Here is a 24,127-nt window from a genome sequence, read left to right on the forward strand (position 1 = left end):
CCGCCCCTCGCCGCCCGCCGGAGCAGGAGCCGCCGCAGCCGACCCCGCTGCCCGCCGGATCCGCCGCCGCCGGAGGTTGTCTCACTGCCGCCGGTTTTTCTCGAAAAACCATTCGGTTTTCCGTCGGTTTCGTTTGGTTTTTTAGTTTCATTTTTTTATAGATCGGTTTTTTAGCGAGCGTTTGCTCGTTCGTTCATTTTAACGAACGCGTTCATCGTTTAGATCCAGATAACGAACGTTCGTTCGTTAATATGTTCGTCGTTTTTCTTTTTCTCGGATTAAATCCGTGATTTTTCTAATCGCGATTCCTGATCCGATTTTCGTTTTAGTTTAACTTTTCGCTCGTTTATCAAAATCAGGCGATTCAAGTGCCTGGAGTTTTGTGTCGAAACACTCTTTCCGTTTAACCAACTCAAACAAGTTTTTGCCACTATAAAAATTGCCCTAGATCCAGAATAGTAAACGAAGCCTGTTTCTTTTACCGTTTGTCTTTCATTGCTTCGTTCGATTTGATTCTTTTTGCCAACCGGACTTCTTAAGTTGAACTTTCTGGTTAGATCTCTTATTTGAGTTTTTACCTGTGCATTAGTTGAGTACTTATTGTATGCTTGTTTGTTTGCGATAGAGTACCCGGAGTGTGCCGCTTGCTACTTCGAATCGCTAGGTTTTGCGGATCATCAGCAAGGCAAGTAACACTTTGATCATACCTCCTACTACCCAGTTTTTATTGCATTAGATCAATCCTCACACCTTGCATGATTAGGATCTAATTAAATTGTGGGTTCTGGGAAGTAGTTGAGGTAGTACCTATCACCTGTTTTATTACCAAACCTTTGGGAGTTACTTCTACATTTGCTTATATTGCCATGCTATGTGTCGGTGTACTAGAGTAGGGGTACCCTAGTATCCCGAACTTGTGCACGGACAGTCGCAGCATCCCGCGGCAAGGCTTGCCGGGTGACCACCAAGGTCCTCCGTGGTTCCTTTGGAGCCATTCAAGGACAAAGTATCCAAGCCAAGGAGACAAGACCCCGGCAAGAGGAGCTGGCCGGGAAGGCCAACCAAGGCATGACAAAGTATCCAAGCCAAGGAGACAAGACCCCGGCAAGAGGAGCTTGCCGAGAAGGCCAACCAAGGCATCTCAAGGAACTTGCCGCGATGCGCCACGCGTCCCGGCAAGGCCCGGTGAGCGACAAGCTCCCGGACGCGACAAGACAACGACTGCGGCAAGGCGCTTGCCGCGGCAAGCCACCACTCTATGCCCGAGCTCCAGCACATCCACCAACGTGTCGCTCTGGGACCCTTCCAGGCATACGTGGTGGGAGGCTGTGCAGCCAGCGGTGCGTGGTGGCAAGCGGCACTGACAAGATTGCCATCGTGGCGAGCGGTGGCATCCCTGGCAGTCCCTTTTGCACTATTTAGGCGATGCAGACGGGCATTTAATGCCCTTGTCCCATGCCGTCAGGGTTAGGTATGATACACTGTAGCAGGTAGCTGTACCAACCGCAACACCTTTCCATTTTTACCCTTGTCTACGTTGCCACCTGTCGGTGACCCCTTGAGGGTATAAAAGGAGGCCCATGCGCAACGTAGAGGGGGGAGGCCAGAGGAAGAGAACTCTCATGCTCGGTCTCGTTAGCTGCTGGGGTGTACTGTAGCACTCCGCGCTCCCGAGCAAGAACTCAATACAAACCACAAAGCAGGAGTAGGGTTTTACGCATCCGTGCGGCCCGAACCTGGGTAAACTGCTCGTGTGCCTCGCCTCGATCCGCTCTTCGTGCGACCCTCGCCCCCGCCGAACCGAAAGGGACTCGGTCCGCCGATCCTATAGGTGCTCGTGGATTAGTCCCCCGACATCTTTGGCGCGCCAGGTAGGGGCGTCGAGGTTGTGTGAACCAGATCCGGCGTTCACACGAGCTAGATCTTCATCATCTTTATCGACATGCCGCCGAAGAAGAAGGCTTCGGAGGCGGCTGCTCTGTCCGCGCCGAACCCACCACCGCCGGAGCAAACGGCTGATGGGGCAGACGCCGGCGGAAGAACGGGCATCGACGAGGGGGATCACGGTGCTGCCAGGTCCAAGGACAAGGCTGCGCTGCCCATCGGCGGCGTAGCCGGCTCCCACAACGACCAGGCGCACTCCAAGACCTCGGCGTCCGTACATGCACCGCGCCCATCTCAGGAGGCGCGGGACCGGCAGCGTCATGGTACTCACAGTACCATGCGTTTGCTGGACCAAGATCGAGCTGGTGGATCTCGGAGTGCTCAAGACCAGCATGCACGCCAACATGCTGGCACAAGCGAGGCACGGTCGCCTGGACAGGATACTGCTCCTTCTAACATAGTTAGAAGTCCGAGCGTATCCCGCTCTTCGCACCGTTTGCCACCGCCACCCGCCACTACAGCAGAAGCTTTGGCGCGAGCTCAACTGCTCCTGGACTACCCTCCAATGGCAGACAAGATCGACGACTAGAGGGCCACCATTCAGAGTCTCATCGGCTTCGCCAACGGCAACACTCAACGGCAGCCGAGCACGTCACAGCCGTGGCAAGTCAGCCAGGCACGAGCCAGTGGCGACAAGACTGGTGGGGGTGCAACCATTGTGCACTCTCCGCCCCGAAGGCCAAGATCGCCGACTCGCCGGATCCACCTCGACAGCGACTCTACCGCGTCATTAGATCCACGAGCTCGTCGCGATCAGCGCCAAGTTCTTCATGAACGACAGCAAGAAGACGCTCGTACTCGCATCGAGCGCCGAAGAGAAGCGCGACGTCAATCGGACCAGCACGCTGGGCCCTCTGTCGACATGCATGCGCTAGGGGAACCAGGCGACTTTCCATACGCGGTAGGTTGCCCTGCGTTTACTCGTGAGCTGCGGCAAGTCCAGTGGGCCAGCATGAAGAATTTCAAGCTAGACGTACCAGAGAAGTACAATGGCAAGTCGCATCCGTCGAAGTTCCTCAGTATCTACACCATCGCGGTGCAGGCTGCCGGGGGGCGGGACGACAAGATCCTTGCCAACTACTTCCCGCTGGTGCTCAAGCCCAACGTCAGGTCCTGGCTCATGCACTTGCCGGACGACTCCATATCCTCCTGGGCAGACCTATGCCATCAGTTTGTCGGCGCCTTTACAGGCGGCCACAAACCCCATGGCCAAGAGAGTGACCTTCATCTGCTCGCCCAGAAGGAAGGAGAACCCCTGCGCAAGTACATTCAGAGATTCAGCCGTGTACAGCACAACATCCCAGATGTCCACCCTGCCGCGGTCATCAGCGCGTTCCATCAGAACGTGCGTAACCGCATGATGCGGGAGGAGATGGCGATGTGCAAGATCCGAGACGTTAGCGAGCTGTATGCCCTGGCTGACAAGTGTGCACGTGCTGAGGAAGGGAGGAAACTCCCCGGAGAGAATACAGGAGCAGGAGGATCTGACAGTGAGGATGCTACCCCGGCAAAGAAAAACCGGCGGCGGAACAACAGAAAGAAGAAAGGCAAAGATGTGCTAGTCATTGAGCAGTCCGGCAACGAAGGTGGCGCCAAGAAAGCCAAAGCTGGTAGCTCCGGCAAGGAGTTTGCCGCATGCACCAATTGCCAGACTGTGGCGGTCGCCGACAAGCAGGACGGCACCGACAAGCAGTACTGCAAGATCCACCGCACCAAGGGCCATGACCTCCAGAGCTGCAAGAAGGTCGAGCAGCTTGTCCAGCAGCAAAAGGCTGAATACGAGCGATGCGACAAGGAGAGGGCCCAAGGAGGCGCTGGAGAATCCGTCAAGAAGCGCGCCGGCCGGGGAGGACGCCGCGGCAAGGCCAAGCAGCGGCAAGGAGACAGACCTCCCGCGGCCGCGACAAGGATGAAGATGACGACGACGACGAAGACATGGATGATGTCGAGACTAGTGAGCAGGAGTTCCAAAAAGCCACAGAGGTCTTGTGCATTGACGGCGGTGCTTCTCTGCATACTTCGCACCGCCAACTCAAGCAGTGGGTGCGGGAAGTCAATGCGGCGGAACCACCTGTCGAGTCACGCAAGCTTCTGAAATGGTCCATCACGCCTATCATCTTTGATATTGAGGACCACCCTGATCGCACAACTGCGGTCGGGTGCTTGCCGATGTTGGTTTCACCAACTATCCGCAACCTCAAGGTCACTAAGATGCTAGTTGACGGCGGGGCCGGCTTGAACCTGATCTCCTCCGCTGTACTCTAGAAACTCCAGATCCCTGACAGCGAGCTTGAAGAGACCGGCACATTCCAAGGAATCAACCCGGGAAGGAGCAAGCCGAAGGGGAAGGTCACGTTGCCAGTAACATTTGGCAGTGAGGTGAACTTCAGGACTGAGAGGGTCACTTTTGACGTTGCCGATTTTCCATTGCCTTACAATGGGATACTCGGCCTTCCAGCACTCGCCAAGTTCATGGCAGCCTCTCACTACGCATACAACATGCTGAAGATGCCAGGCCCGATAAGCGTCATCTCTGTCCCTGGCGACAAGAAGGATGCTCTTATCTGCGCCGACAAGATCTACCGGGAAGCGGCAGCCGAAGCAGATCGCAAGTCACCTGCCGTTGAAGCTCCCGGGGGGAAGAAGAAGACCAAGTCCGGCAAGAGTTCTGATGCCCACTCCGGCAAGCGCACCTCTTCGGAGTGCTGCGCTGCCGTCGAGGACGCACCATCGAGCTCCACCGGCAAGTGTAAGAAGACAATGGCAGCTCCGCCAGAGACCAAGAGGGTGTCCGCCAAGGAGGACGGCACTGGTGGTACCTTCACCATCAGTGCCACTCTCGACCCTAAATAGGAAAGCACGCTCATTGCTTTCCTGCGGGCGAACGTCGACGTGTTTTCGTGGAAACCGTCTGACATCCCCGGTGTTCCCAGGAAAGTAATTGAGCACCATCTTGCCGTTTGTCCTCATGCACGGCCCGTCAAGCAGAAGGTCAAGAAGCAAGCAGTGGAGCGCCAAGAATTCATCGCAGAAGAGATCAAGAAGTTGGAAGCAGCAGGCCTTGTCAGAGGAGTGCTCCATCCTACGTGGTTGGCCAATCCTGTAGTCGTGCGCAAGGCGAACGAGAAATGGAGACTTTGTATCGACTTTACCGATGTTAACAAAGCTTGTCCCAAATACCCATTTCCTTTGCCGCGCATTGACCAGATTTTTGACTCCACGGCCGGATGTGACTTGCTTTCATTTCTTGACGCATACTCAGGATACCATCAGATCTTCATGGCAGAAGAGGATGAGGAGAAGACCGCATTCATCACTCCATGTGGCACGTACTGTTTCATACGGATGCCTTTCGGTTTAAAAAATGCTGGTTCAACATTTGCAAGAGTAGTCCATGTCGCTCTTGAGTCACAAATACGCAGAAATGTGGAAGCCTACATGGATGACATAGTGGTCAAGAGCAAGGACAAGGCAACTCTAATTCAAGATTTAGACGAGACCTTTGCAAATCTGCGCAAGATCAGCCTCAAGCTCAACCCCGAGAAGTGTGTGTTTGGAGTCCCCTCCGGCAAGCTTCTCGGGTTCTTCGTGTCTCATCGGGGAATCGAAGCCAATCCCGACAAGATCAAGGCCATTGAGCAGATTGAAGCACCAAAGCGCGTCAAGGATGTACAAAGACTTGCCGGTTGCGTGGCTGCTCTCAGCAGGTTTATCTCTAAGTCTGCTGAGCGTGCCCTGCCGTTTTTCAAAATATTGAAAAAGGCAGGTCCAATGAAATGGACTCCGGAAGCGGAGGCTGCGCTGCAAGACTTGAAGAGATACCTGTCCTCCGCTCCAACACTTGTCGCACCTGAGCCACAAGAGAAGTTGCTGCTGTATATAGCGGCAACCAATCAAGTGGTTAGTGCTGCATTAGTAGCAGAGAGGGAGGCAGATGACGAGCCAGCAACCACGGCAGGCGCATCCAGCGACAAGCAGGGGGCTTCCCCGACAAGCTCTGGTCCCGACAAGGATGGATCTGCGCAGACGTGCGAGGAAATACAGAAGAGAATGGTACAACGCCTAGTTTACTTTGTTAGTTCCCTTCTACAGGGGGCTAGGTCAAGGTACTCTGGCATGCAGAAATTGCTTTTCGGCCTTCTCATGGCCTCGAGAAAGCTGCGCCATTACTTCCAAGCACATGAGATCACAGTTGTCACTCGTTTTCCGCTAAAGAGGATACTACAGAATCCAGAAGCGACAGGCAGGATTGTTGAGTGGGCACTGGAACTGTCAAGCTTTGTCCTCAAGTTTGAGAGTACTTCAACTATCCAAAGCAGAGCATTGGCAGAATTCATAGCAGAATGGACGCCAACACCAGATGAAGAAATTCCAGAAACGAGCATCCCCGTCGAGGAAGCAAGCAAAGAGTGGCTGATGTACTTTGATGGTGCCTTTTCGCTGCAAGGCGCCGGCGCTAGCGTGCTGCTTGTCGCACCCACCGGAGAGCACCTCAAGTACGTAGTCCAGATGCACTTTCCCAAGGAGCAAGCAACAAACAATACTGCAGAGTATGAAGGCTTGCTTGCCGGTCTCAGGATCGCGGCAGACCTTGGGATCAAGAAGCTCATTGTCAGGGGTGACTCGCAGCTTGTCATCCGCCAAGTGAACAAGAGTTATCAGAGTCTGTTGATGGAAGCCTACGTCGACGAAGTGAGAAAGCTAGAAGAGCACTTTGACGGCCTACAGTTGGAGCATGTTCCAAGAGCTCAGAACACCATTGCCGACGGCCTATCAAAGTGCGCCGCACTTAAGTTACCTGTGGAACCAAGGATCTTTGTGCTCAAGCTGACTCAACCGTCTGTAACGCCATCAACTGGACAGAGAAAGAAGAGGAAGTTGATTTCTGGTGACTATTTTCCGGCAGAGCTTCCCGAAGACGCCGCCAAGAAGGTCCCCAAGATCAACGCCAAGAGCGCTGAGGAGCAGTCTGCTCCGGCAAGCCCTAGGGTTTGTTCCGTTGAAGCAGAAGCTCCCGACAAGTTTTGCTCCGGCAAGCTTGCCGGGGAACGTCAAGCTCCGACAGAGCCGCAGGTTCTCGCCGTAGAAGCAGATGTTCCCGCAGCAACAGATTTGCCTTTAGTCCTTGTTGTCGAGCCACAAGCTCCAGCATGGGCACAGTAGATTGTCCATTTCCTTCAGACAAGAGAACTTCCCGAAGAGCAAGAAGAAGCGGAAAGAGTAGCCCGGCAGTCAAGTATGTACCAGTTTGTCGAAAACACACTGTACAGAAGAAGACTCAACGGTGTGAAATTGAAGTGTATTCACCGGGAAGACGGACAAAAGCTGTTGGCAGAGATACATGGAGGCATATGTGGTCACCACATTGGCGCAAGAGCACTTGCCGGCAAAGCATTCCGGCAAGGTTTCTTTTGGCCGACAGCCCTCCAGGATGCAACTGCACAAGTAACCAAGTGTGAAGCGTGCCAGTTCCATTCCAAGCAGATACACCAACCAGCTCAAGCTCTCCAGACGATCCCTTTATCCTGGCCATTTTCGCTCTGGGGGCTCGACATCCTCGGCCCCTTTCCCCGAGTAGTCGGGGGCTTTGAGTACTTGTACGTTGCAATCGACAAGTTCACAAAGTGGCCGGAAGTGGAAGCAGTGAGGAAGGTGACAGCACAGTCAGCAGTCAAGTTCTTCAGGTCGATTGTCTGCCGCTTCGGGATCCCTAACAGGATAATCACCGACAACGGTACGCAATTCACGAGCCGCACCTTCATGCAGTACGTCCAAGATCTTGGCGCCAAGGTCTGCTTCGCTTCTGTTGCTCACCCGAGAAGCAACGGTCAAGCGGAGAGGGCAAATGCTGAAGTGCTGCATGGGCTCAAGACCAGGACTTTCGACAGGCTGAAAAAGTGCGGAAGAAACTGGATCGAGGAGCTGCCGGTGGTTCTTTGGTCAATCAGGACGACGCCAAATCGAGCCACTGGCCAGACACCTTTCGCTCTAGTCTATGGAGCAGAGGCAGTTCTCCCCACGGAACTCGTATACGGGTCACCTCGAGTGCTCGCTTATGATGAGCTTGAGCAAGAGCAGCTGCGACAAGATGACGCGCTACTCCTTGAGGAAGACCGTCTTCAGGCTGCTGTACGAGCTGCTCGCTACCAGCAAGCTTTGCGCCGCTATCATAGCCGCAAAGTTAACGCCAGAAGTATCGAGGAAGGCGACCTTGTTCTTCGGCGTGTTCAGTCCGCCAAGAATTCCAACAAGTTGATGCCGAAGTGGGAAGGCCCTTACCAGGTGAAACGAGTCACTAGGCCTGGCGCTGTCCGCCTTGAGACCGAAGATAGCATTCCGGTGAGCAATTCCTGGAACATTGAGCATCTTCGTAAGTTTTACCCGTAAGGCGCGGTTGCCGGAACCTGTTCCGGCAACCACCTTTTGTACAAGTCTTGCCGCTGTTGCATGTAATCCTTTGTACAAAGCCAGGCGCAGACCCCGTGCATAAGTAAAGCTCATATGCTCCGCACATCTTGTCAATTTCATGCTTCCTATTTTTTGCATATGTGATCTGACACTTTGTGCAACATCTCCTCCCCGGTAAGCAATAACGAGCCATAAGGCTCCATATATTTATTTTCTCCTCTTTCTTTTTTCTCAAGGAAAGGAAGGTTCCCTCGCCCACAAGTTTGCTGGGGGGGGGGGGGGGAAGGAGAAGATAATGGTATGGACCAGGCGTCGTTCAAGAAAGTTTCGCCTTACGGGGAAGCAAACAACAGAAAAGCTAAGTTGCCAAAGTTTGAGCAATCAGATTTTTAAAATTTTTAAGTTATCTCCCTTGAACGACCGCACTTTGTATGGAAAACCTATGTGCGGAGGAACCAACTCGTAGCTAGTTGCGCCCTTACTTTGTTTCGAGTCCGCTCAACAACTTAAGTGAGCTGCAACTAGTTGCGACAAGGTTTCTTGTCAGTAGCGGCACCGCCAGCAGGCTGCTGACGTCCCGCACTCAGCGCTCGTGGCTAAGGTGCCTGCACCGGCAAGTTCCCTAAAAGCGTAGGGCAAAAACATACAAAGAGAGGAATCAAGTAAAGGGAATAGCATTGCAATCATTACCCAGAATAGAGTTATATTACAAGATAGCTTGTCGCGGCTCTAACAGATTGTTGTCATAACATGACCAGCGGCGACAAGAAAAGAAGAAAACGGGCGGCCTAGTCTACGCGATCGCCCTCAATCCTCTTGATCCCGCTCAGCTTGTCCACAATGGGTGCGACAAGGGTCTTGAGCGCCTCCAGATCGGCATCCGGCGGCAGGGTCTTGAGGACGTTGGTGAGGTTGAGGCCCGGGTTGCGGAAGGCCACCTTCACCAACACCTTTTGAAGAGCTCCCGCGCAGATCTTGCACGACTCGTCGGCCAGCTGCTTTGGGATCTTCTACCGGAGCCGCTGGAGGGCCGTCGCCACGCCTTTAAAGAACAAGGTGAGCTTGGCGCTGGGTTGGAGGTTCTCATTAGAGGGATACCCGAGATCCCCCACCCCCAGCTGCGCCAGCTCCCTGTCAATATCTGCAGCAGCACTCACGAGACTCTCCGTCCAGTGCTCCACATTCTCCCTAAAAGCATTCTGGGTGGCGGCAGCACTCGCCAGCAGCACCTTGTCGGCCTTGATCTCCTCCTTCAAGGCCACCTCCTGCTCCCTGGCGCCGTCCAGCATCTTGGTCAAAGTGGTCAGCTTCAACTCAAGATCTGCGTTGGAGTCCTTGGCGGCGCTGAGCTCCTTGCCCTTCTCGGCGAGACGAGCCTGCAGCTCTGAATGGCTATAGGCGTCCTTCTCCCGCTCACGCCTGAGCGCGGCAAGCTCCTCACCACTCGCCTTGAGATCGGCCTCTAGCTGCGCCACCTTCGTCTCCAGCTCCTTCTTGGCGGCCTCGGCGGCTGTGGCAGCATCCTCCAGTTGCTTGAGGGCTCCGCCGAATGTTCGCTCGCGCACGGCAAGCTACTCCTCATGGGCGTCAAGGTTGACCTTCCGCTGCACCAGCTCGCCCTCCTGCGCAGACAGCTTTTCAGCGGCAAGCCGCCGTTGCTCTTCGACTTCAGCCTTCTCGAGGAAGAAGGCCTTCTGCTCTTCGGCGAGTTGCTCCCGCTCCTCTGCCAGGGACTGGAGAGCTTCCTGGTTGAGGCCTCGGAGCTCCTTCGCGCGCTTCTCGATGTCTGCTCCCGCCTTCGCGACAAGCGCCTCGCGGGATTCCAGCTTGGCTTGCCGCGCGCGGTAGAGCGATAACAGCTTCCGCAGCAGCCGCTCCTCCTCAGGCTCGCCGCTGCTGCTGCTCGGCGCGTCAACTAGCGTCAGCCCAGCGGAGGCGAGCACCTCTCCATCAAAGCTCTCTCCCTCGACCGGCGCCCTGGAGCTTGACGCCCAGGGGAGGTTGATGAAGACACCATCGCCGGCCTTCAAGTAGACGCCTGGCTGGGGCTCTTCGGAGCCTGGCGCTGCGGCAGCGGCGAACGGGTCGGCGGTCGACATAGCGCCTGGCGCTCCTGCGGCCTCAGGGCCGTCAGTGCGATCGCCATACCCCTCGCCAGCTGCTGCGGCGGCAGCTTTGGCGGCCTCGTCGCCGGCGGGATCATCAGCGCCGACTACTTTTTCAGTGGCAGCGGCATCGTCGGCAGCAACCTCGGTCTCCATTGGCAGCAGATGGGTCTGATGGCCGGAAAAGTGAGAAAAGTCAAGCAAATATCCAAAAAGAAGAAGATCAAAAGAAGAAGAACCCAAGGGAAGTTTTGAAGCGAGAGGATTACCTGTACCGGGTTCTGCAGTCGTGGTCTCCGCCGTTGGAGGGCCGATGGTGCTGTCCCTTGCCAGAGGACTCTCCCTTGGCATTTCGGGGGTGGCCTCCGGGCACTCCTGGTGGGGCTGCTCTGCTCCTACACAAACCAACAGTCAGATGTCAGCAAAGAAAGAGTATCCATGTGCGCCTAACAGCGGAAAGTGAACCATATACTTACGCTGGTGGCTGCTCTGGAGAACAGTTGCCGGGTCCGGCAAGGTTGTCTCGGACGCACCCCCTGCTGTCGCTGTGGGTTCGTCCTCGATGATAATCACCGGGACCTTGGCCCTCTTCGCTGCTCTCTGGGCCAGAGTCCTAAAAAGAATAAGTCCAGAGTAAAGCAAATGAGATACAAGACAAAACAGCAAGAATTGAAGAACTACAAGTACAACAAGAGAATCTTACTCTTCTTCTTCCTCGTCGGAGCTGAACGCGGAGAAGTCGAAGTCCGGCTCACGTCCGGCGCGAGGAGGCGGAGGAGTAGTTTCCCTTGGCCGCTTGGCGGGAACAGTGGCGATGGTCTGAGACGACCCCGCTCCGGCTGCCGCCGCGGCGTGAGAAGCGGCAGGAGCAGAAGCGGTGGTCCGGGTGGACCCCGCTCTAGTTGCCGCAGCAGCGTGAGGTGCTCCCGCGGCAACAGTGCTTGCCGCGGTGGAGCGTGTCGCGCGGCGCGGCGGCTGTTCACTCGCCCGCTGCCCCGCTATGTCCCCGGTCTTGCGGAGACGCCCTCTTGGTGGGGATGGAGGCTCTGCTTGCGGCGAGCTGCCTGAAGATGAGGAGGAAGAGGAGTTGATCCCCGGCGAGCCGCTCGTATCCTCGGCGGGCTCGTTCGACTCGACGCCATGCCCGACAAGTTCTTTCTCGCCGACGGGCTCCTCTCGCTCGGCATGGCTTGCCGCCTCTGCTGCATCTGCCTCCTCCATGGTGAATCCAAATTCACCCGCGGCTGCGGCTGCCGCCGCCTCTTCTAGCCTAGTGGCGATGTGTGTCATCTTCGCATCAGTGGTGTCGCGGGTGAGGCTATCCTTTTCGTCGGAGCGGACCGACACTTCTACCAAGCCGTCAAAAAACTCCTGCACGACGTTGTCTGCAGGCTCTTGCCAAGTTGGGACAATTCCATGCGAATCTCACAGTGGCATCATTGCACGGATGCGGTCGAGCGCGGAGTTGTTGCACAGCGGAACGACACCCTGCGGCAACCTGAACACTTCGGAATGTTGAGGGTCGTACTTGAACAGCTCCTGGAGCATCGCGTTAAGCTCCAGAACAGTGAAGTTGAAGTTGAGGCCCGGACGCAGCCTCATGATATCCGCCGCATTCTTGAATTCCCAGGCGGGTCTCCCCCGTTCCTGCAGGGGGGCGATGCGGCGACGAAGAAAATCTGCGCCAACAGCGCCTATAGTGAGCCCGGCAAGCCTGAGGCATAGGATCCGGGTGACGGCAATCTTCAGCCTATCGTCTTCCGGGGCCACGTCACTCCAATCGCTGCCGCATGCTACTGGGGCTTGGCGCCGGGCGGTAAACGGCCGTGGGTTCTCCTCGTCAATCCAGCACCAGTCTGCTCTCCATTCCTCTCACTTGCCGCGGAACTCTCCCTCCAGATAAGTGTCCTTCTTGCCGGCCCTTGAGATCCAGGCGATTCCGCCGGATAAAGGCTCTCCTCTCTCTACTCGGGGCATAAAGAATTGGCGAAAAAGGGCTACATTGGGATGGACTCCGACAAAGTTTTCGCAGAGATGTGCGAAAACTGCCATGGTCAGAACGGCATTGGGGGTGAAGTCAAGGAGGTGGAACCCGTAGGTGTTCATAATATCGCAGAAAAACTCAGAGAAAGGCGGGCAGAGCCCGCAGTAGAAGAACAAGGCGAAGAAGGGATATTCGTTTGGAGCCATTTTCCAAGCGGCGGCTGGAAGTACCTTCATGCGCGGATGCACTCGCGTCTCCATCGACCAGAAGAGGTAGTAATTCTCCCTCAGCTCCCTCGCGGCGAGCTTGGGGGGGGGAAGATTGCCCGCTCCTTTCGCAGCGCCGCAAGCCGCTGCGCCTCGGTCGACTTTACAACCTTCTCCTTGTCGGCTCTCGGAGCCATGGCGGAAGTGGTGGAGGAGGTCGACGGCATTGGTGGTGCTGGTGGCGATGGGAGGTGGGGCGCTGCTATCTTTCAGCTCTGGAAAGACGAGGGGGCGGCGGAGATTTCCGAGATTGGAGTAGAAACCGGCAAATGGGCGAACTACTCCTGTTTCCCCTGCTTATAAAGAGGAAGGGGGCGGACGTTCCGCCTTTCCGAATAAAGAAACCACCCACGATCTCTCCCACGACGCCGCATTCAACGCGTGTCGTTCGGGGAGGGCGCGGTGGATACGGGGAGAGATACGGTGTAACCCAGGCCGCGCGTGCCAGTGCCCTATTTTGGGCCTGGCCCAATAGCGCTCGGTACCGTGTATGGCCCAGGCCCGGGGGCTCCTGTCGGTGTACTAGAGTAGGGGTACCCTAGTATCCCGAACTTGTGCACGGGCAGTCACAGCATCCCGCGGCAAGGCTTGCTGGGTGACCGCCAAGGTCCTCCGTGGTTCCTTTGGAGCCATTCAAGGACAAAGTATCCAAGCCAAGGAGACAAGACCCCGGCAAGAGGAGCTTGCCGGGAAGGCCAACCAAGGCATGACAAAGTATCCAAGCCAAGGAGACAAGACCCCGGCAAGAGGAGCTTGCCGGGAAGGCCAACCAAGGCATCTCAAGAAACTTGTCGCGATGCGCCACGCATCCCGGCAAGGCCTGGTGAGCGACAAGCTCCCGGACGCGACAAGACAACGACCGCGGCAAGGCGCTTGCCGTGGCAAGCCACCACTCTGTGCCCGCGCTCCAGCACATCCACCAACGTGTCGCTCTGGGACCCTTCCAGGCGTACGTGGCGGTAGGCTGTGTAGCCAGCGGTGCGCGGTGGCAAGCGGCACTGACAGGATTGCCATCGTGGCGAGCGGTGGCGTCCCTGGCGGTCCCTTTTGCACTATTTAGGCGACGCAGACAGGCATTTAATGCCCTTGTCCCCTGCCGTCAGGGTTAGGTATGATACACTGTAGCAGGTAGCTGTACCAACCGCAACACCTTTCCATTTTTACCCTTGTCTACGTTGCCACCTGTCGGTGACCCCTTGAGCGTATAAAAGGAGGCCCATGTGCAAAATAGAGGGGGGAGGCAAGCGGAAGAGAACTCTCACGCTCGGTCTCGTTAGCTGCTGGGGTGTACTGTAGCACTCCGTGCTCCCGAGCAAGAACTCAATACAAACCACAAAGCAGGAGTAGGGTTTTACGCATCCGTGCGACCCGAACCTGGGTAAACTGCTCGTGTGCCTCGCCTCGATCTGCTCTTCATGCGACCCTCGCCCCCGCCGAACCGAAAGGGACTCGGTCCGCCGGTCCCATAGGTGCTCGTAGATTAGTCCCCCGACACTATGCTAGTAGACGTGGATTGGGTGAGTGAAATCCATGACAGATGTGAGATTGTTAAATTAACGGTTTACCTAAGGCGGCAACTTAAATACACATCTGTGTGGATTGAGGCACCTGGGTATTCCAACGATTGCCTGTTTTTATTTTGGACCGCCACCCAGGCTCAAAGGGATCATGAGATTATTCATACTAGAAACTTCCATGTGCAGCCACAAGCTACTACGGGCTCTAGCATAGTTGATTAAGTCATGCGAACTCTTATAGTGGTAGACTAGCAGATGTAGGGGAAAGTAGGTGTAACGGTCTACCCAATCGTAAGGTGCTAGCGCTTCTGAAAGACTATGTCTCGGTCATCCGTTTCTCAAACACCATGTAGTGCAAGAATCCCAATGGAGGAGATCGAGTCTTGTGGGGAAAAGTGCACAAACCTCTGCAGAGTGTATAAACTAATCATGGTTAGCCGTGTCCCCGGTTATGGACATCTTGAGAATCTAGTTCTTGGATTATCATGTGAATCTCATCATGTTACTCTAATTAATTTTGTTGGGTTTTATTGATGATGCTTAATTGGGATTGAGAATGTTGTCAACCATTCTCAATGTTTAAAACCTACCATGATAGTCGAATAAAATTTATTCCTTTGCAATAGGGAAAAATTGGCTTTACGCAAAACTATAACCATAGAGCTTTCCACCAGCCAAATATGCATATAGTATAGTCTATACCTTTCATTGCTCTATATGTGTTACATTGCCAGCATATTCCATGTGCTGACCCGTTTCGGGCTGCAATGTTCATGTTGCAGACTTTTCAGACGATGATTAAGGTGCCTTTAGGTCGTGGTTCTATACTCAGTGATGCCGTTGGAGTTGATGGACTCACTTATCTTCCAAGCCTTCCGCTGTTATCGCTATTAGATGGCCTTAAGCCATATTTATTGTAATAAGTTCTCTTTTGAGACACTCGATGTATAAGTGTGTGATTGCTACTCTATTATAAATCCTTCAGGTACTGTGTGGTGTCAGCATTACTGATCCAGGGATGACACTTGAGCACAGAGATTGGACCGTTTGAGGTCTGGTCGCTACATGAGAGGAGATGGCGCTGGTGAAGATGTTGATGGAGATTGCCCTCTCTCGATGAGAGGAGCGTTGGTGATGACGATGGCGATGATTTCTCCCTCCCGGAGGGAAGTTTCCTCGGCAGAACAGCTCCGCCAGAGCCCTAGGCCGGTTCCGCCAAGGTTCCGCCTCGTGGCGGCGGAGTTTCGTCCGAGAAGATGGCTTATGATTTTTTTCTCATCGAAAGACTTCATATAGCAGAAGATGGCCATCGGAGGGCCACCAGGGGGCCCACAAGGTAGGGGGCGCGCCCAGGGGGGTAGGGTGCGCCCCCACCCTCGTGGGAAGGGTGTGGCCCCCCTGGTGAACTTCTTGCGCTCAGTATTTTTTATGTATTCTGAAAACATCTTCCGTGAAGTTTCATGACTTTTGGAGTTGTGCAGAATAGGTCTCTAATACTTGCTCCTTTTCCAGCTCAGAATCCCAGTTGCCGGCATTCTCCCTCTTTATGTAAACCTTGTAAAATAAGAGAGAATAGGCATAAGTATTGTGAAATAATGTGTAATAACAGCCCATAATGCAATAAATATCAATATACAAGCATGATGCAAAATGTACGTATCAACTCCCCCAAGCTTAGACCTCACTTGTCCTCAAGCGAAAGCCGAAATTGAAAAATATGTCCACATGTTTAGAGACAGAGGTGTCCGTAAAAATAAAATACAGACATGAGGGCATCAGGATCATTCTTAGAACAACAACTTACATAATTCTTGTCATATGGTTTCTTATGCTAGAGTAATAATTCAATCACAATTTCAAGTATGAATCGTAAACTTCATTGAAAACTAACAAACTATAATCTCAGTCATTGGAGCAACTGCAATTTATCATAACCTAGGAAAGGGTCAAAATATAAGAGCTTTTCAGCAAGTCCACATACTCAACTATCATATAGTCTTTCATAATTGATGTCACTCATGCAATACTTATGGGTATGGAGTTTTAATCGGACACAGAGAAAGATAGGGGCTTATAGTTTTTCCTCCCAACGTTTTACCTCAAGGGTAATGTCAACAATAATAGTTCATGAAAACTCATATCCAATTAGCCATATATACCTGGATCTTTCCAACATACTGTGCTTGCCAAAGGATAAAATGTTAAAAAGGAAGGGTGAAGATCACCATGACTCTTATGCAAGGTAGGAGATGAAAGTAAAAGATAGGCCCTTCGCAAAAGGAAGCAGAGGTTGTCATGCGCTTTTATGGTTGGATGCACAAAATCTTAATGCGAAAGAACGTCACTTTATATTGCCACTTGTGATATGGACTTTTATTATGCAGTCTATCACTTTTATTTCTTCCATATCACACGATCGTATAAAGCTTATTTTCTCCCACACTAATAAGTCATACATATTTAGAGAGCAATTTTTATTGCTTGCACCGATGACAACTTACTTGGAGGATCTTACTCAATCCATAGGTAGGTATGGTGGACTCTCATGGAAAAACTGGTTTAAGGGTATTTGGAAGCACAAGTAGTATCTCTACTTTGTGCGATGAATTTGGCTAGCATGAGGGTGAAAGGCAAGCTCAACCATGTTGTATGATCCATGACAATATAATTTATCTCAGATGTAAGAAAATATAACCCATTACGTTGTCTTCATTGTCCAACGTAAACTCTTTAACATGTCATATTTTAATGAGTGGTCACAATCGTAAAAGGTGTCCAAGATAGTATATTTACATGTGAAGACCTCTCTTTCTTTATTACTTCCTATTAATTGCAACGATGACCAAAACTATGTTTGTCAACTCTCAACAACTTTTATTCATCATGCTTTTTCTATGTGAGCTCATTACTCTCCATAAGATCCATATGATCTCTTTGTTTCTTTTTATTTCTTTCTCTTTTCTTTTATTCACTTAAGATCATGGCAAAATAATCAAGCCCTTGACTCAACACTAATCTTTATTATATATAGCTCACGGACTCGATTACATAGAGGGATCATAAAGCAAAACTCAAAACTAGATCATGCCATAAACTTTATTCTACTAGATCAAGATATTACCAAAAGGATCGAACTAAGAAAAACGGTAAAGATAAAAGTGATGGTGATACGATACCGGGGCACTCCCCCAAGCTTGGCAGTTGCCAAGGGAGTGCCCATACCAGATACTCAATTCTTCTTGGTTGGTGGAGAAGGTGATGGTTTTGTTGATGGCGTAGGCTTGTCGTCCTTCTTCCAAGGCATAGGCTCACCATCACAGAAGGATGATCGAGTCTCCTGAAACCTCAAATCTGCAGCCAAACTCATCCTCTTGAATCTATATTCATACTCAAAGTTTTGATTTTGCAGGTCATAGATCTGGGCTTGGAGGTGCTCGATTTTCTCATGAAGCTTGAAGATGGCCTCCCCAATGTCCTTGACGTCCAACTTGTGGTTGTTGGTCAACTCCGTGATCATAATGTGATTGGAATCGAGTCCACGCTCCACCATCTCCTGACACCTGAAAACTTCTTGCTCCAATGCCTCGAGCCTTGCCTCTGTGCTTTCGGTCTTCCTTGGTCCCTCAACATCACGTATGTGCAACAACCCCTCACGCATCTCGATGGTTTGAGGGTGTTGCAGCACTTCCGCGAGGTAGGGGTTGATGACCTTCTTGAAGAACTGGTCCTTGGGGGCACTTGAAGACGACATGACGACCTGGATCTGTTAGAAAAATAGCTTGAAACAAAGACAGGAGACTTTTGCGTGATACGGGAGTCAAAACCTCCAGGAGATTATATAATGAATTTTTACCGACTAAAATACGTATTGTGTAAGAAAACGGAGTCCGGAGAGCGCACGAGGTGCCCACGAGGTAGGGGGCGCACCCAGTAGGGTAGGGCGCGCCCTCCACCCTCGTGGAGCCCTCGTGTCCTTCCCGGACTGCTTCTTATTTTTGTATTTTTCTAGATATTCCAAAATGGAGAAATATTGCCTTAAAAACTATTTTGGAGTCGGTTTACTTACCGTACCAGATACCTATTCCTTTTCGGAGTCTGAAACTTTCCGGAAAGTGTCCCTTATGTATTCCTCCAGGGTTACAGTTTCAATAACATTGGTTTCAACATTTATGTGATTACCTGAGATTTAATGTTTGATTCTTTGACCGTTCACCACCTTCGGATTTGTGCCTTCAGAGTTGTTGATTTTTATGGCACTGGAACGATGGACCTCCTCGATAACGTAAGGACCTTCCCATTTAGAGAGAAGTTTTCCTGCAAAAAATCTTAAACAAGAGTTGTATAGCAATACATAATCACCTACATTAAACTCACGCTTTTGTATCCTTTTATCATGCCATCTTTTAACTTTTTCTTTAAACAACTTGGCATTTTTGTAGGCTTGGGTTCTCCATTCATCGAGTGAGCTAATATCAAATAACCTCTTCTCATCGGCAAGTTTAAAATCATAATTGAGCTCTTTAATAGCCTAATATGCCTTGTGTTCTAGTTCGAGAGGTAAGTGACATGCTTTTCCATAAACCATTTTATACGGAGACATACCCATAGGATTTTTATATGCAGTTCTGTAGGCCCATAATGCATCATCAAGTTTCTTGGACCAATTCTTTCTGGACCTATTGATAGTCTTTTGCAAAATTAATTTGAGCTCTCTATTACTCAATTCTACTTGACGACTAGACTGAGGATGATAAGGAGATGCAATTCTATGATTAACATCATACTTAGCAAGCATTTTACAGAAAGCACCATGAATAAAATGTGAACCACCATTAGTCATTAAATATCTAGGGACTCCAAATCTTGGAAAAATAACTTCTTTAAGCATTTTAATAAAAGTGTTATGATCAACACTAATAGTTGGAATAGCTTCTACCCACTTAGTAACGTAATCAACAACAACTAAAATATGTGTATATCCATTAGAGGCAGGAAAAGGTCCCATATAGTCAAAGCCCCAAACATTAAATGGTTCGATAACGAGTGAATAGTTCATATGAATTTCTTGACGTCTACTAATATTACCAATTCTTTGACATTCATCACAAGATAAGACAAACTTACGGGCATCTTTGAAGAGAGTAGGCCAATAAAAACCAGATTGCAATACCTTATGTGCAGTTCTATCTCCAGCATGGTGTCCTCCATAAGCTTCGGAGTGACACTTGCGTAGGATCTGTTCCTGTTCATGCTCAGGTACACAACGTCTAATAACACCATCTACTCCTTTATAAAGATGTGGGTCATCCCAAAAGTAATGCCTCAAATCATATAAGAACTTTTTCTTTTGCTGGTATGTGAAACTAGGTGGTATAAATTTGGCAACAATGTAATTAGCATAATCAGCATACCATGGAGCAGTATGAGAAGCATTTATGACCTAGACAAGTTGTATGCAATGGGGTTCTCAGCTCCCTTTCTATCAACAATATGTAAGTCAAATTCTTGTAGCAAGAGAACCCATCTACTAAGTCTAGGTTTAGCATCTTTCTTTTCCATAAGATATTTAATAGCAGCATGATCAGTGTGAATAGTTACTTTAGAATAACCAATATAAGGTCTGAACTTATCACAAGCAAATACAACTACTAAGAATTCTTTTTCAGTAGTAGCATAATTTCTTTGAGCATTGTCTAGGGTTTTACTAGCATATTGAATAACGTTTAATTTCTTATCAACTCTTTGCCCTAGAACAACACCTACAACATAATCACTAGCATCACACATAATTTCAAAGGGTAAATTCCAATCAGGTGGCTGAACAATAGGTGTAGAGATCAATGCTTTCTTAAGTATTTCAAATGCTTCTACACAATCATCATCAAAGACAAATGGTATACCTTTTTGTAAATAAATTAGTCAGAGGCTGAGAAATTTTTGAGAAGTCCTTAATGAACCTCCTATAAAATCCGGCATGACCAAGGAAGCTTCTTATACCTTTGATGTCCTTGGGGCATGTCATCTATTCAACAGCATCAACCTTGGCTTTATCAACTTCAATACCTCTTTCAGAAAATTTATGCCCCAAGACAATACCTTCATTAACCATAAAGTGGCAATTTTCCCAATTCAAGACAAGATTAGTTTCTTCACATCTCTGCAAAACTCGATCAAGGTTGCTCAAGCAATCATCAAAAGAAGATCCATAGATGGAGAAATCGTCCATGAAAACCTCACAAATCTTTTCACAAAAATCAGAGAATATAGCCATCATGCATCTTTGAAAGGTAGCATGTGCATTACATAAACCAAAAGGCATACGTCTATAAGCAAAAGTACCAAAAGGGCAAGTAAAAGTAGTCTTTGACTGATCCTTGGCCGACACAGGTATTTGAGAGAAACCAGAATAACCATGTAGAAAGCAAAATTGTGTATGTTTATATAATCTTTCTAGCGTTTAATTGATAAAAGGTAAGGGGTAATGATCCTTTTTAGTGGCCTTATTTAATTTGCAGAAATCAATTACCATCCTATAACCTGTAATAATTCTTTGAGGAATCAATTCGTCTTTATCATTAGGAACGACATTAATACCTCCCTTCTTAGGGACACAATAGACAGGACTTACCCACTGACTATCAGTAATGGGATAGATTATACCTGCCTCAAGGAGCTTTAGTATTTCCTTTCTCACCACTTCTTTCATTTTAGGATTCAGCCGTCGTTGATGATAACGAACTGGTTTAGCATCTTCTTCCAAATTTATTTTATGTTAACATAGAGTGGGACTAATGCCCTTAAGATTATCAAGAGTATACCCAATAGCAGCACAGTGCTTCTTCAGAGTTTTCAATAATCTCTCTTCCTCATGCTCTAAAAGGTTAGCACTAATAATAACAGGATATATCTTTCTCTCATCAAGATAAGCATATTTAAGAGTATCAGGCAACTGTTTAAGCTCAAACACAGGATCACCCTTGGGTGGAGGAGGATCCCCTAGGATTTCAACAGACAAATTGTGTTTCAGAATAGGTTCCTGTTTAAAGAATACTTCATCTATTTCCCTTCTTTCATTCATAAACATATCATTTTCATGGTCTAGCAAATATTGTTCTAAAGGATCACTAGGAGGTACGGCAATAGAAGCAAGACCAATAATTTCATCCTTACTAGGTAATTCTTCTTCACGGTGTTGTCTACTAAATTTGGAGAAATTAAATTCATGAGACATATCATCTAACCCTATAGTAACAACATCCTTTTTGCAATCTATCTTAGCATTAACAGTGTTTAAGAAGGGTCTACCAAATATAATGGGACAAAAGCTATCTTGTGGTGAACCAAGAACAAGAAAATCAGCAGGATATTTAGTTTTCCCACACAAGACTTTAACATCTCTAACAATTCCCATTGGTGAAATAGTATCTCTACTGGCAAGTTTAATTGTGACATCAATATCTTCTATCTCAGTAGGTGCAATATCATGCATAATTTCTTTGTACAAGTTGTAAGGTATTGCACTAGCACTAGCACCCATATCACATAAGCCATGGTAACAATGTTCTCCTATTTTAACAGAAATAACAGGCATGCCTACCACATGTCTGTTTTTATCTTTAGCATAAGGTTTAGCAATTCTAGCAGTCTCATCAAGGAAATCGATAACATGCCCATCAATATTATCAGACAAGAGATCTTTAACAATAGCAATATCAGGTTCAACTTTAATTTGCTCAGAAGGTGTATAAGTTTTAATATTGCTTTTACGAACCACAGTTGAAGCTTTAGCATGATCCTTTATCCTAACAGGGAAAGGTGGTTTCTCAACATAAGAAGTAGGAACAATAGGATCATTATAAGTGATAGTCTTTTCTTCAACTTTAATAGGTGCAGCTACTTTTACTTCTATGGGAGGATGATATTTAAACCACTTCTCCTTGGGGAGATCAACATAAGTAGCAAAAGATTCACAGAAAGAAGCTACTATCTCAGAGTCAAGTCCATATTTAGTGCTAAATTTACGGAAAACATCGGTATCCATAAAAGATCTAACACAATCAAACTTAGGTGTCATACCTGACTTCTTACCTTCGTCGAGGTCCCAATCTTCAGAGTTGTGTTTAATTCTTTCCAATAAATTCCATTTGAATTCAATAGTCTTCGTCATAAAAGAGCCAGCGCAAGAAGTATCGAGCATGGCGCGATTGTTATCAGAAAGCCGAACATATAAATTTTGAATAATCATCTCTCTTGAGAGCTCATGATTGGGGCATGAATATAACATTGATTTAAGCCTCCCCCCCAAGCTTGAGCGATGCTTTCTCCTTCACGAGACCAAAAATTATATATATAATGCGATCACGATGAACAAGATGCATAGGATAAAACTTCTGATGAAATTCCAATTTCAATCATTTGTAGTTCCATGACCCCGTCTCATCACATAACCTATACCATGTCAATGCATCTTCCTTCAAAGATAAAGGGAAGACCTTCTTCTTAACAACATCTCCGGGTACAACCGCAAGCTTAAATAATCCACAAACTTCGTCCACATATATTAGGTGCTCATCAGGATGCTTTGTTCCGTCTCCTGCAAAAGGATTATCTAGCAGTTTTTCTATCATACCCAAAGGAATTTCAAAGCTGTCATTTTCATTTTCAGTAGGTTCAGTTGGTTGAGGAGCAACTCTTTGCTCTACTGGTCGGGGTGAAGATACCCCGAACAAGCCCATCAGAGGATTACTTTCCATAGTAACAAGTGACAGTAAATTTCAGCACACTATATAAATTTTCCTTACCAAATTCCACCTACCAAAGGCGCTTCACTCCCCGGCAATGGCGCCAGAAAAGAGTCCTAATGACCCACAAGTATAGGGGATCTATCGTAGTCCTTTCGATAAGTAAGAGTGACAAACCCAACAAGGAGCAGAAGGAAATGATAAGCGGTTTCCAGCAAGGTATTCTCTACAAGTACTGAAATAAATGGTAACAGATAGTTTTGTGATAGGATAATTTGTAACGAGCAACAAGTAACAAAAGTAAATAAAGTGCAGGAAGGTGGCCCAATCCTTTTTATAGCAAAGGACAAGCCTGGACAAACTCTTATATAGAGAAAAGCGCTCCCGAGGACACATGGGAATATCGTCAAGCTAGTTTTCATCATGTTCATATGATTCACGTTCGGTACTTTGATAATTTGGTATGTGGATGGACCGGTGCTTGGGTGCTGTCCTTACTTAGACAAGCATCCCAGTTATGATTAACCTCTATTGCAAGCATCCGCAACTACAACAAAAGTATTAAGGTAAACCTAACCATAGCATGAAACATATGGATCCAAATCAGCCCCTTACGAAGCAACGCACAAACTAGGGTTTAAGCTTCTGTCACTCTAGCAACCCATCATCTACTTATTACTTCCCAATGGCTTCCTCTAGGCCCAAATAATGGTGAAGTGTTATGTAGTCGACGTTCACATAACACCACTAGAGGAGAGACAACATACATCTCATCAAAATATCAAACGAATACCAAATTCACATGACTACTAATAGCAAGACTTCTCCCATGTCCCCAGGAACAAACGTAATTACTCACAAAGCATATTCATGTTCATAATCATAGGGGTATTAATATGCATATAGGATCTGAACATATGATCTTCCACCAAATAAACCAACTAGCATCAACTACAAGGAGTAATTAACACTACTAGCAACCTACTAGTACCAATCCCGGACTTGGAGACAAGAATTGGATACAAGAGATGAACAAGGGTTTTGAGAGGAGATGGTGATGGTGAAGATGTTGATGGAGATTGCCCTCTCCCGATGAGAGGAGCGTTGGTGATGATGATGGCGATGATTTCCCCCTCCCGGAGGGAAGTTTCCCCAGCAGAAC

This window comes from Triticum dicoccoides, chromosome 2A (assembly GCF_002162155.2).
Source record: "Triticum dicoccoides isolate Atlit2015 ecotype Zavitan chromosome 2A, WEW_v2.0, whole genome shotgun sequence".
Classification (NCBI taxonomy): domain Eukaryota; kingdom Viridiplantae; phylum Streptophyta; class Magnoliopsida; order Poales; family Poaceae; genus Triticum; species Triticum dicoccoides.